Genomic DNA, 13,727 nt, shown 5'->3' with positions numbered 1-13,727 from the left:
GACTATCATATGAGAATATCATGAAAAACTACATAAAAAAAGGGATAACCTAGAGGAGATGGACACGTTTCTGGAAACATACAGTCCACTAAAACTGAATCAAGAAGAAACTGACCACTTGAACAAAATGACCACTAGGAATGAAATCGAATTAACAATAAAAAAAATCCCTACAAATAAAATCCAGAACTGGACAGCTTCACCAGGGAATTCTACCACACATACAAAGAAGTACTCATACCAGGCCTTCTCAAGCTCTTCCAGAAGATTGAAAAGAAGGAATATTCCCAAACTCATTCTATGAAGCCACAATCACCCTGATACCAAAACCAGGCAAAGACACCACCAAAAAAGAGAATTACAGAACAATATCACTGATGAACACAGATGCAAGAAAAGTCCTTACCAAAATACTAGCAAATAGAATTCTACAGCACATAAAAAAGATTATACAACATGCTCAAATGGGGTTCATCTCAGGGACACAAGGGTGGTTCAACATATGCAAATCAATCAATGTAATACTTCACATCAACAAGAGAAAGGACTAAAACCACATGATCATCTCAATAGATGCATAAAAGCTTTTGATAAAATTCAACACCCATTTATGATAAAAATTCTCACCAAAGTGGGTATTGAGGGAACATAACTCAACATCATGAAAGCTATATATGACAAACCTACAGCCAGCATAGCACTGAACGGTGAAAACCTCAAAAGATTCTCACTAAATTCTGGGACAAGACAAGGATGCCACTATCACCACTCTTATTCAACATAGACTTGGAAGTCCTGACCATAGCAATCAGGCAAGTAAGAGAAGTAAAAGGGGTCTAAATTGGAAAAGAAGAGGTAAAAGTGTTACTACATGCAGATAACATGACACTATATATAGAAAACCCTAAAAGGTCCACACCAAAACTACTAGAGCTGATCGAAGAATTTAGCAAGGTAGCAGGTTACAAGATTAATGTTCAAAAATCAGTTGCATTTCTTTACACTAATGATGAATCAACAGAAAAAGGAAGTAAAGAAATAAAACACTTTAAAATAGCACCCAAAGTAATAAAATTTCTAGGAATAAATCTAACCACAGAGGTGAGAGAATTTTACACAGAAAACTATAAACCATTGGCGAAGGTAATTGAAGAAGACTTTAAAAAATGGAAAGGTATCCCAAGCTCTTGGATTGCAAGAATCAATATTGTTAAAATGGTCACACTGCCCAGGGCAATATACAGATTTAATGCAATCCCTGTAAAATTACCCAAGACATATTTAATAGAACTAGAACAAATCACAATAAAATTTATATGGAACCATCAAAGACATCGAAATTCCAGGGTATTACTGAAGAAAAAAAAGAAAGAGCCTGGAGGAATAACTCTCCCAGACTTCAGACAATACTACAGAGTTACAGTCATCAAGACAGCATGGTATTGGTACAAAAACATACATATAGACCAATGGAACAGAATAGAGAGCCCAGAAATGAACCCAGAAACTTTTGGTCAACTAATCTTCGACAAAGGAGGCAAGAATATACAATGGAATAAAGACAGTCTCTTCAGCAAGATAAACATAAGACAAGATACAATAAACCTCCTAGAAGAAAATACAGGCAAAATATCTGACATACATCTCAGAAATGTTCCCTTAGGGCAGTCTACCCAAGCAATAGAAATAAAAGCAAGAATAAACAAATGGGACCTAAAGAAACTTACAAGATTCTGCACAGCAAAGGACACCATATGTAAAAAAAAAGACAACCTACAGAATGGGAGAATATTTTTGCAAATGAAACTGACAAAGGCTTGATCTCCAGAATATATAAGCAGCTCAAATGACTTAATAAGAAACAACCAAATAACCTAAACCAAAAATGGGCAGAAGACCTAAACAAGCAATTCTCCAAGGAAGACATACAAATGATCAATGGGCACATGAAAAAATGCTCAATGTCACTAATTATCAGAGAAATGCCAATCAAAACTACAATGAGGTATCACCTCAAACCAGTCATAATGGCCATCATTCAAAAATCCACAAATGACAAATGCTAGAGAGGCTGTGGAGAAAGGGGTACCTCCTACACTTCTGGTGGGAATGCAGTGTGGTGCAGCCACTGTGGAAAACAGTATTGAGTTCCCTCAAATGTCTAGGAATAGACTTGCCATATGACCCAGGAATCCTGCTCCTGGGCATGTATCCTGAAGGAACCCTACTTCAGGATGACACCTGCATCCCAATGTTCATAGCAGCACTATTTACAGTAGCCAAGACATGGATACAGCCTAAATGTCCATCAGCAGATGACTGGCTAAAGAAGTGGTATATTTATACAATGGAATACTACTCGGCCATAAAAACTGACAATTTAGGGCCATTTGCAGCAACATGGATGCTCCTGGAGAATGTCATTCTAAGTTAAGTAAGAACGGTAACAAGGAATAAAGACAATTACCCACAGGTACAGTTATTTTGATTAAAATATCCACACAGAAAGCAAGTCACCCCCACGACTGCTGCCAGGAGGAGCATCTGAGTGTAATAGCCCAGCCAAGCAAAGTAGATTCTGAACTTCTCTCCTTAGAATTTCCTGCAGAAAGACAGAAGGAAATTTCAGAAGACACAAATAATCACTCTGTAGCTTCATCCTCATGTTAATTTATTTTTTTCTTTTTTGGGGGGCATAACTAGGTTTATTTATTTGTTTTTAAATGGAGGCATTGGGGATTGAACCCAGGACTTCATGCATGCTAGACATGCACTCTACCACTGAGCTATACCCTCCCTCCATCATATTAATTTCTGATTCTAAATCAAGGGGGCTTTAAGTTTAATCCTCCGACTCAATTCACTCTTAAAACATATGCGTTTTCATAGCAGCCCCCAAATTCTACCGTGAAATAAGAAGTGTTTTATGTATCATAGAAGTACAGATCACTGGCTCACCTGCTGAAGAGAGATAAATGAGAACAGAGCAAAGGAGAGGACGAGGCTGACTCCAGAGCAGATGCAGGGGATCATCACCACTCACTGGACAGTCTGGCACATTCAACAAATCCCCCCAAAAATCATTCTTAACAGGCTTGACACAAGTGGACATCAACAAGTGGCTCAGTCATCTGCTCCTGCCTTATCTCGGGAATGTCCCTGGAGCAAATACATCGTAAACCACAGATAATAAGGAAATGGCTGATAATGATAACAACTGGGAGTGCAATGTCTGTCTGACAAAATATTTATAAAACTCATTGTGGGAATGGGAGAGGGCAGGAGGGATGTGACTGAGGAAGGCACTGCCCTGTATTCTTTGTATCTAGCACGTCTGTTGTTCCTAGGTTTTAAAACCTCTTCTCAGTTAACCTGGAGTAGATGGAACAGGCCAGGGAGGCAAGATTAGAAGAAAGGAGGCAGGGCATTAAGTGGTGCCAGGCTGATCCTAAAAGGGAGACCGACACAGACAGGCAGACACAGAGAGTTTAGGGATGAGGCGGAACAATGAGACGGCGGCTCAGGTGTGTCTTGCTGTTGCTGAACCTTCCCTCAACTGGCTCACTGATGACTCGGCAGTGCTGGGTAAAACCTGTGGATTTCCTCAGCTCTGAGTTCTCTCTGAGGCTTCCGGCTCAGTCTGGAGCTGAGATGAGTTCCGTGGGCTTAGCCTAAGGGGGACTCAGCTCCGAGAATAGCCTGGAATCCTGGAAAACTTCACGCAGGAACCCCGGAGGCTGGACCAGCACTCACAGGGCTGCTGTGAGACCAGCTCCATAGTCAGAGCCCTGGGCATGGACCATTCCATGGGGAAAAGGGCTGAGCCCGATGCCAAATCAGATAGGAGCGAAAAAGTGTGTTCATTCTCATGTGACTGGGCTTTGTGGCCTGGCTCACGGGTGGCAGGCTCAGGATGGTGTCTGGCAGAGAAAACCCTGGCAATGGGTTTGAGATGTCTTGGACTCTTTCTTGTTAAGCTTTTTGTAATACATTCTTATCAACTATCCATCCTGAAAATGCCAAATTCAAAACTGAAAGAATGTTAGAAGTTGCCTGCTCTAACTGCCCAATGGTAAACACACCCTGCTACAGTTAGAGAGCTGGTCAGGCAGCCTCTGCCTGGATATTTACAGTGACGGGGAGTTCATTACTTCCAAAGGTTACAAGTCGGCAGGAAGGTCAGACAGAATTTTTGAACCTTAAACAGATATCTGCCTCCTAGTCCTTGCTGAAAGGCAAGGAATAATGAGGATCCCTTCAAATGTAGTTTTGCCTGATTGTTATCTCTCTCTGTCAAAAGCACCCCAATTTTTTTTTCAAAATTCAGCTTTGATTTCTTTTTATCAAAGTAATGCCATACATTTAATAAAGAGTCAAACAGTTCTCGAACACCGATTGTAAAAAGGAGCAGTTCCCATCAACCGCCCCATTTCCTGGCCAGAAACAACCACGTTCAGCTCCTACTGCTGACTCTTGGAATACTTACTCCCTTTCTCTGACTAATATCCTTGTAACACAGCCTACTGACTTTTTCAGCTTTATGTATCACCTATTTAACTTTCTATTTTGGAAAATGAGGATTCAGCTCTCTTTCAAACCCCATCTCATCTACACACCCAAACCTTCATTCTTCCAACCTTTTGATACAATTACATTATAATTTTCATCAGCTCAGTATCCTTGATTTACATTATTATTACTCTGTACAGACTATTCAAAGCTGTAGCAATTTGTGCTAGTCTTACCTTTTCTTCCCTACTTCGTTTTCCTGGAGTTAATAATTGTCTTGGTTTTTCATAGCTTAGATTTCTGTGCACTTAATAATTCAACCTCAGACCTTCTCTTAACGAACAACTTTCACAATACTTTCCAATACATTGTCTACAAATTTCATCTCCTTGAATAAATCTCTTCAGATCTCCTTCCACATGGATTAACGACATGCTAGTCTTGTCACAGAGCTCATGGGGCCACTAGTGGGAAGTAACATGGGAATACATGGACCAGGATCAGGGAAAAGATCAACATAATTGCCTTAGCAATACATACTTAAAATAGTAGGAAAATTGTTTTCTTTACAAACACAAACACACACACAAACCCCAAAAGCCCATAAAGAATGATTAAAGAGTGGTCAAACCCATTGCCCTGCCTTCAAATTCTGTATAACATAAAACAAAAATAACAGAAGGAAGATATCATATAAATATGAATCTCAAGGGGGATTGGGTACACTCAGTGGCAGAGTGTGTGCTCAGCATGCTTAAGGTCCTAGATTCAATCTTCAGTACCTCCATTAGAAAAAAAAATTAAAAAGAAAAAAAATGATCAATTTTAAATATTTACATATTAACAAATATCCTCCTTTAAAACTGTGTTCTAAAGGATAACCCGGGTTAAGGAGAAAGTACCTCTTCATGACTGTGATCCTGCTGATAATTGAGGGAGGAAATTAGAGTATGACCACATGAAATAAAATTCCTTATGAAATAATGATCCCGGGTGACAATCATTATTGGCTGCTGTCATCACAAAAAAGAGAGTCGAATGTAATATTATGTACCTTATGACAGGAGTACAAAACTTCACATAACAATTATTTTTGCACAAAGTTGAACCTCAATCAGATCAAGCTTTTAGGGGAGGATTAAATCACTTAGCTAAAGCCAATACATAGGATGGAGAAACAAGTCTAACACCATAGGGGAGAATGAAATCAGCCAAACAGGAAATAGAGAAACCCCTCAGCAATTTCAAGGAAAATGAGAAACAGGAAAATTATAGATTAGAACGCACTTGAGAGATATGCTAGCTGCAATGTCTGAATCTTGTCTGGATCTTGATTTCAACCCCAAAACTACTTAAAAGTGTATTTTTGTGACAAGCAGGGAATTATTTTGTAACCCTAAAAAAAAGGAATATTCCAATTTTATTTGAAAGAGACCTTGTCATTTCACTAATGAAAGGTTAAGCTATGTAGGATTGTCTTCAAAATGACCCCATAGTGGGGGAGGGGAGGAGATGGAGATGAAAGATGCAACAACAGTGACTCTGAGTTTATAATTCTGGAGCTGGGTGACTGATAACACCCAGGCAGGCTGGCTGTACTGTTCTCTCTATTTCTGTACATGTTTGAATCTTTCCATAAAATGTGAAACAACAAATAGACTTCAGTGTTTTAAAACCCTCACTTTGAAGGTTAAGAGGTTTGCCCAAGTAGGTGGGCACCTGCATGGGGCACTGAGATAAGAAAGAACAGACACCTGGCTCCAGACCGACCTGGGGCTACCTTGACCCTCCTCTTCTCCTAACCATCCACAGCCAGCCCATAACTGCATCCCGTCAGCCCCACTCCCCAAATGCATTCCTCATTGGCTCCCACCATCTCTCAACTGGCCCAATCCAAGAGCCTCCTACCTGGCCTCCCTGCTTCCTGGGTCCCTGCCATACATTCTCCACATTATCTTTGCAAAATGTGAGTGAGAGAAAATTACTTAAGTGCTTAAGCTATCATGACTGCTTCTCACTGCGCTTAGAGTCTACACTCCTTTCCGTGCTCCTGATGCCCTTCTAAACCTCGCGTCTCATCACTCTCACCAGCGCTGGCTCCAGTGTCTCCACAAACCTGCTGAGCACATTTGTGCCTCGGGGCCAATGGACAAGCTGCCTCTATTCCATGGGTGACTTTTCCCAGATCTTCAAATTCCAGCCTCCTTATCGCCATCTCAGCTCACATGTAACCTACTCAAAGATAGCTTTCTTAACTCACTTCCCCCCAAGTCTCCCATCTCAACACTGTGTTATTTCTTCATTTCAATCTGACATTGTTTCCTTATTTGCACGATTATTTTTGTTTTCTCGGTTGTCCTTGGCCTCCATCCCCCCAGCAGCCTTGCCCAAACAGCATAAGCCCCCGGGGAGCAGCCGGCGCTGGTGCTCTGAGAAGACACAGCCTGAGCGCGACATTACAATCACGTGGTGTAGTGAAACGGTGTCGAACAGCAGATACAGAAAAGCAGTGAGAATTTCTCTCTTATTTTATAATTTAAATGAAATATAACATTTACTCCTATGTAATGAAGAATTTGGTAGGTCTTTGTTCCCAGTTCCTAGGCAGCAACCGCTAAAGCCTCGAAATTTCCCAAGATAAGAGTGTCTTTGCTATTCATGGTGGAACCTTGGATGGCTTGTGTTCATGAGATGACTCAGGATGGGGACTGGCCAGCCAGAGACACCAACCATGTGATTAGAGGAGTGGGGCTTTGAGCTTTGTGACAAGTGAGTGGCCACCAGGAGAGGAAGGGGCTCAAAATTTAGGGCTAAGGAAAGGTTTGACTTACAGTTAGGGTTTGGGTTAGCCATGTCGGTAGTGACCCAATAAATCATGGCTTTGTAATAAAGCCTGCAGTAAAAACTTGGGGCAACGAAGCTCAGAGCTCCTGTGAGCTTCCTGGTTGGTAACACTCTTGGAGGACTGTCACACTCAGATGCCATGAGGACAACCCTGAGCCCTTCCCACTGGGGTGCTCTCCACAACAGCTCACCTGATGAGACCTAAGGGCTGCTGCTTGTCTGTGCTTCGAGGAGGAGCCCATTCCCTGTACAGAAGGCCCTGATCACTGGGGCAGCTGAGGTCCTCTGACGGAGGCTGAAGTGGCACTGGGAATCAGAAGCAAACAGGTGAGCGTCACTGTCACAAAATGTTCACATGTTCTGTTGATAAAATTTGGTGCTAACACTTCATGGTCATTTGTAAATAAGGGGCCCTCACTTGCCAGGAGGGATGGAGGTACCGTATAATTTTTCATAATTCTCACCCAGGATTAATATTAACCCCTTGAGGGTCATTTGCAAACGTGGGTGGAAAGGAACGCTTGGATGTCACAGTCCTGGGACCACCGTGGGTACCTGGTGAGAGCCTTGCAGATGCTTAATATTCTACAACCGGGCCAGTGTTCCACAGCAAAAATCTAGTCCACCCAAGTGCCCAAACTGCTGCAGTGGAGGGACACCTGATGGTCCAGCCCCCTCTTTGGACACCCGGAGGAACTTGGACCCTGACAGGTTAGGGGCAGGGTCAATTCTAAAACCCAGGCATTTTTGTCCCCACAATTCAGTAGTTATTCGGTGACAGCACATGGAATATAAACAACAAAGTAACTTGACATGATGTTATATATTTAGCTTACTCAAGAAACAAAGTTTAAATCCAGTCATTCTCCTTCCCACCTGACCTACTTTCCTTTGTCTTGTACTAGCACCAGATTATTACCCACCCAGCCTTAACAAGGGTCCTGACTCCACTTACCTCCCTCCCAAACACCACATGAGATGATTCCTCAGCCTGGATGTGGGACCAGCAATTACAAGAAGCTTTAGTGGAAAAGAACTGGTTATGCACAGATACCAACTAAACACTGTAGATTCCTGGTGTCCCACAATAGTAATCATGACAGCTGTTTGCAAGTGTCCCCAAAGTTCATTTAAGACTCTCACTGCTAATTTTGCTGGGACATAAATATGAAACATGTGGACTGCTGGGCTGGACTGCTAAGCTGGGTCTCTAATCCAGGAAGCTCAGTGTCTGCTCCCTGCACCCAGCTCCCTGTTCTGTTCATGCATATGCATCAAGAAGCTGTTTAGTGTCCATTTTAATATCTTAAACAGTGCATTTCAATATTGTCTTCATCCACAAATACGTGTACCACATAGTAGTAATGATCAATCTTAGTATTTGCTTTCTTTGGTCTTAGAGAGTCAGATAAATGGATAGCAAAGATAACAAAGTCATAGAGGGCTATAATATAGTATTTCCTTTATTTCAATGACAGGATTTATTTAAAGAGCTTAGATATAACATCCTTGCATTTATGGCATCATTAAGCGTCTGAAGCTGTTACATTATAAAAACTTCATTTCTAGCGAGATGTTATCAGTTAGAGAAGAGCTCCTAAATTTGAGGGGTTGCTGTCATCTCAGACAGAGTCCCTAAAAAATGTCAGCAATCTGCAGTATTGCCATCATGACAAGAACCCAGACAGATGAAATTTGGAAAGCCCTGTGGCTTTCTAGTGTACAGACATAAAATGGTATTTCAGAGGGAAAAGCCTGAATTACAGAAAGTGATAAATGAAATGGTCTAACATGCATTTCCCTTTCAAAGAACTAATATGTCTTTTGTCGATAATAACATCTGTCAGTAATTATGAAAAGAGCTGACAGATGCATAGTACTTAATATAAGCCAGGGCAGTTGTATCACTGACACAGATTCATTAATCCCCATAGCATCTCTACGAGGTGGGTACTACAATTATCCCCATTTTATTGGTGAGGAACTTGATAGACACAGAGGGTAAATGACATTTACAAGGTCGACAGCGAGAAACCAACACAGGTGTTCCAGCTTGAGTCTACGCTCTTGGCCACTTCTCTTTTTTTTTTTTTTTTTGGTGGTGGGGAGATAATAAGGTAATTCTGGTGGGGGGTGGGGAGGTAATTAGGGTTATATGTCTATTTTAGAGGACGTGATGGGGGCTGAACCCAGGACCTTATGCTTGCTAAGCATGTGCCCCATCACTTGAGCTGTGCCCTCCCCTCTAGAGTCTATGCTCTTAGCTGCTAATCCTCACTGTCCCACATGGTAACTGTGGGGGAAGTACAGTTCATTCATTCACTCGTTAAACTCAGCCTTCCCGGTGCCTGAGATTCAGCAGTGAACAAGACAACATGTTTCCTGCCTTAAATGAGCTTGTCGCCTCCTGATATATTATCTTCATTTTACCCAGGAAGAAACAAGGTCAAGAAGATTAGCCTTTTCCTGTTAACACCGGAGGATACATGAGGTGCTTTATTTCAATTCTGCCATTTGACTTACACCATGGGGAGGGAAAGCTGCCTTGCAAATCCTGGAGCTCACAAACCTGTTAATCCTGAATTTTTTTTAACACTGTCCCTTACTTGATACTTGATCTGAGAAAGGATGAAGTAAACCTAAAAATGTTCTAAGAGAGCTTGTGGCTTATACAAGGTAACTAACCAGCCACTGTTTACTATCCTAACAGGAATCTGTAGGCATATTTCTTTTCTTTCTCTTTTTTCCTTTTTATGGGCAGCTTTTAAAAACCAAATCAAACCAACCAAACCAAATCACTGATAATTCAACAGCAGGTTCTAAATCACCCCCAAGACAGCAGCTAAACTCGGTTTAGACTTACAATGCGGTTTCTGGTGGTTGGATTGAAGAATGTATCTCTATCCTGAATATAAAAGTCTTTCATGGAGCTCTTCTCAAATAGGGCAATGAAAAACTCTTGTTCCGGTTGTTGATACTTTCATCCACTTGGAGGACTTTCATCAAACAGCGGAAGTTATCAAAGGCTGAGGACCGGGTTTTCAAATCATTGGGCTTCAGAGGCAATATTATGTGCAGTATCTCAGCGTATGTACAGAACACCTCCCACAGGGGGTGTACTTTTGCAAATACAAGCTTGTCATCCAAAACCTATATTGGGAGAATGAAAACACAAACCAGGAAAATATTTTCACATTTTTAGTATACAGATTTTTCCTACGTTGCTGGTAGTTAAAGCACTTGTGCAAACACACACATATGTCACACTGGTAAAAGTGAAGATATAATAAAAATAGATTTGCAATACATCATACATTTTTGCCTTAAAGATAATTTCTTTGTTGAAATTACTGAAAAGTTTTTTAAATTCCTTACAGTTCCTTTATAAAATAACCAATGTTTTAGATAAAGAAAAGCAAACTTGTTAATTTTTAGTCCAAATTAGTAACTAAAAATAGAAACACCAAAATATTCTTTGCAGTGGTATTGTAATGACAATTTTTTAAATTTCTGAAACCTAGAACTATTTACATATCTGTTCAATATATTGTTAAACAGCCATTAAAAGGGATTTAAAAGATTTATATTTATTGATATGGAATATATAATAAAAGGAGAAAACAAAAAAAAATGTGAAATAATAATTTTCCTTTTTGGAAGGGAAAAATATCTTCATTTGAACAAAAGAAAGTTTAGAAGGATTTTATGATCCTTTATATATAATTAAGGTACAGATGGTTTTTAATTCCACTGTTCTTTCACTTTCAATTTTGGGGGTAACTTTTTATAATAAAAAAATCTTTAAAAAGGTTCTTGCATAAATACATTAATAGATATATTTATGACTATATTCTCTGGCTATTAAAAAAGATCTCCTAGCTGTGGATCTGAAACTTACATTCCATAATGCAGATTCTGACTGACTCGCCTCCCAGCCCACAGCAAAGGCACGGCTAGTGTGACATGTTTCAAATACCATTCCAAGGAACATGCAGGCTCCCAGCCAATGGCTGCAAGGGGACTGACACTGATCTGGTTGCTCCCAGCTGCAGACCATCACAGATGAGGTTAGATCCACAGGCTCATATTTTCTCTGTCAAAAGAAATCAGAAAGTGCTAGGCTTTTACTTACACCAGGGAACAAGAATTTGTTCTTTTATGCAAAAAAATAACAACAAACCAATTTGAACCTGATGAAAAGACATTTACTCAAAACAGCACAGTAGCAATGAAGGTGCTCTGGCAGACAGGGACTTGTTGGATTCCTGTGAGTGCTGGACTCCTCACATGGAATTTCCTTGGCACTCCAGAAGGCCTGTGGTTGTCCTCATGGGTTTGTGGCCATAAGTGGCGCACAAAAGTCTCTGGCTTTGCCACAGTTTCAAAGCCTTTTTGGCTTATGAAAGGTTTTGCCCTCAAATGGAGTTTTCTTGAGTCCAGTCACTGATGTCATTTACCAGAGTTACAGTCCAGATCTGATATTCTAGACTCTTAATATCTTGCAGACATTCAAATGGTTCAGGTTTGGATGTGTATTCACCTCTGCAGGCCTGGACCAAATCCGATAAAGACACCCGGACAAGTTCAGCAAAATACAAAGAAATTTTTCTCTCTGCAAGACTGAAATGTCTGTGAAGCTATAAAAACATCTGCACCTACAAAAATAGGGAACCAACTCATCAATAACATATCTATCCATAATGCATGGACATTCAAAATAAATACTGTATCTACTCCTATTAAATTCTATCTTGCTTTTGCCAAACTGTGTCCTAAACTGAAAGGAAAGTAGGTAAATGTAGAGAATTTTTTACCTTTCAAGAGAAAAAGGAACCCTCCTACTCGGTTGGTGGGAATGTAAATTGGTGCAGCCTCTATGGAGGACAGAAAAGAGGTTCCATAAAAAAATGAAAATAGACTTCCGTGTGATCCAGCAATCCCATTCATGGATATATGTTTGGAGAAAAATTTAATTCAAAAAGACACATGCACCCCAATGTTCACAGCAGCACAATTTAAAATAGCCAAGACACTGAAACAACCCAAATGTTCACTGACAGATGACTGGATAAAGAAGTTGTGGTATATTATATATATATATATATGTATATATACATGTATGCATATATATACACACGCATATATACACATGAACACACACACAAATGGAATACTGTTCAGCCACTAAAAAATAAAATAATGACATTTGCAATAACATGGATGAACCTACAGGGTATTATGCTAAGTGAAATAAGTCAGAGAAAGAAAAACAAATATTCTATGTATTAACTTATATGTATATCTAAAAAATAAAACAAATTAATGACTATAATAAAACAGAAATAGACTCACAGGTACACAGAACAGACTGGTGGTTACCAATGGGGAGAAGGAGAAGAGGGGAGGCAGGAAGGGGTTAGGGGATTGAGAGGTAAAAAGTACTAAGTATAAAATGGATAGGTTACAGGGCTGTATCATACAGCACAGGGAAATATAGCCATTATTTTATGGTGACTTTAAATGGAATATAATCTATAAAAATGTTGAGCCTCTGTTTTGTACACCTGAAACTAATATGATGCAAATCAACTACTCAATTACAAAATTTTTAATCAAAGTTTTCTTTTCATATTATTTGCAATAAGTTAGAAGCCAGCACTGTCAACAGAAACATAGTGCAAGTCACAATTTTCCAGTAATCCCATTTAGAAAATAAAAAGGAACAAGTGAAATTAATTCCAGTAATAATTACATTTATCCCAAAATATCCAATATATTATCATTTCAAAAGTGTGATTGACACTTTTAAAACTTATTAATAATATTTTACATTATTTTTGTTGTACAAAGTCTTGAAAATCTATTATGTATTTTCCACTTATAGAACATCTCAATTCACAATAGCCACATGTGGCTGGTGGCTACCATACTACACAGACCAGATTACACCATTCACACTTCTGATAAATTAACTGCTCTTACTTATTTAAAAAACTTGCAGAAAAGGGTTTAGATATTCCCTCTATCAAACAAAGCAACCTTGACAGGTGGGGATTATTTTCATTATAAAGTGAAAAATAAAGGTAAGAGAGCCATGCTTACATGTATGTTAAGGTAACAATACCTTCTTAATTCATTCAGGACTTTACAATCTTTCTTCATATGCCAAGGATTCACTGTCACTGCGCAATGTTTTTCACTACTATCATCTTTGTGATTGAGAGGCTTCTGATGACCCTGCTTTGTGCTTCTGTACATAAAGTAACAAAACAGAGAAAAAGACCTTATTAAAGATAATTTAGGGGGGAGGGTATAGCTCAAGTGAAAGATCATGTTCTTAGCATGCACAAGGGCCTGGGTTCAATCTCCAGTAA

At 39.7% G+C, this 13,727-nt stretch overlaps 2 long non-coding RNA genes across 3 annotated transcripts in view; both read right to left on the bottom strand.

Moving 5' to 3' along the window:
• Positions 1 to 3,159, bottom strand: part of LOC140691507 (uncharacterized) — a 30,289-nt gene extending 27,130 nt beyond the window's left edge. Inside the window, exons 1-2 of the long non-coding RNA XR_012067211.1 lie at positions 2,959 to 3,159; positions 2,468 to 2,602 (exon numbers count right to left, since the gene is read on the bottom strand). This is a non-coding gene — a long non-coding RNA (uncharacterized lncRNA). The remainder of the gene's footprint in view (positions 1 to 2,467; positions 2,603 to 2,958) is intronic.
• A 7,068-nt stretch (positions 3,160 to 10,227) lies between these two features.
• LOC140691502 (uncharacterized) lies at positions 10,228 to 13,587 on the bottom strand. Of its 2 annotated transcripts, none has more exons than XR_012067204.1 (3): positions 13,478 to 13,587; positions 11,252 to 11,446; positions 10,228 to 10,503 (listed from the first exon to the last, which is right to left on the bottom strand). It is a non-coding gene; the product is annotated as an uncharacterized lncRNA (long non-coding RNA). The 2 variants fall into 2 exon arrangements; XR_012067205.1 differs by lacking the exon at positions 13,478 to 13,587 and adding an exon at positions 12,168 to 12,227.
• Positions 13,588 to 13,727: the final 140 nt, after the last annotated feature.

The sequence above is a fragment of the Vicugna pacos genome, chromosome 35, assembly GCF_048564905.1.
Source record: "Vicugna pacos chromosome 35, VicPac4, whole genome shotgun sequence".
Taxonomy (NCBI): Eukaryota; Metazoa; Chordata; class Mammalia; order Artiodactyla; family Camelidae; genus Vicugna; species Vicugna pacos.
Note: the sequence above shows the minus strand (reverse complement) of the source record. Positions and strands in the feature narration are given on the sequence as shown.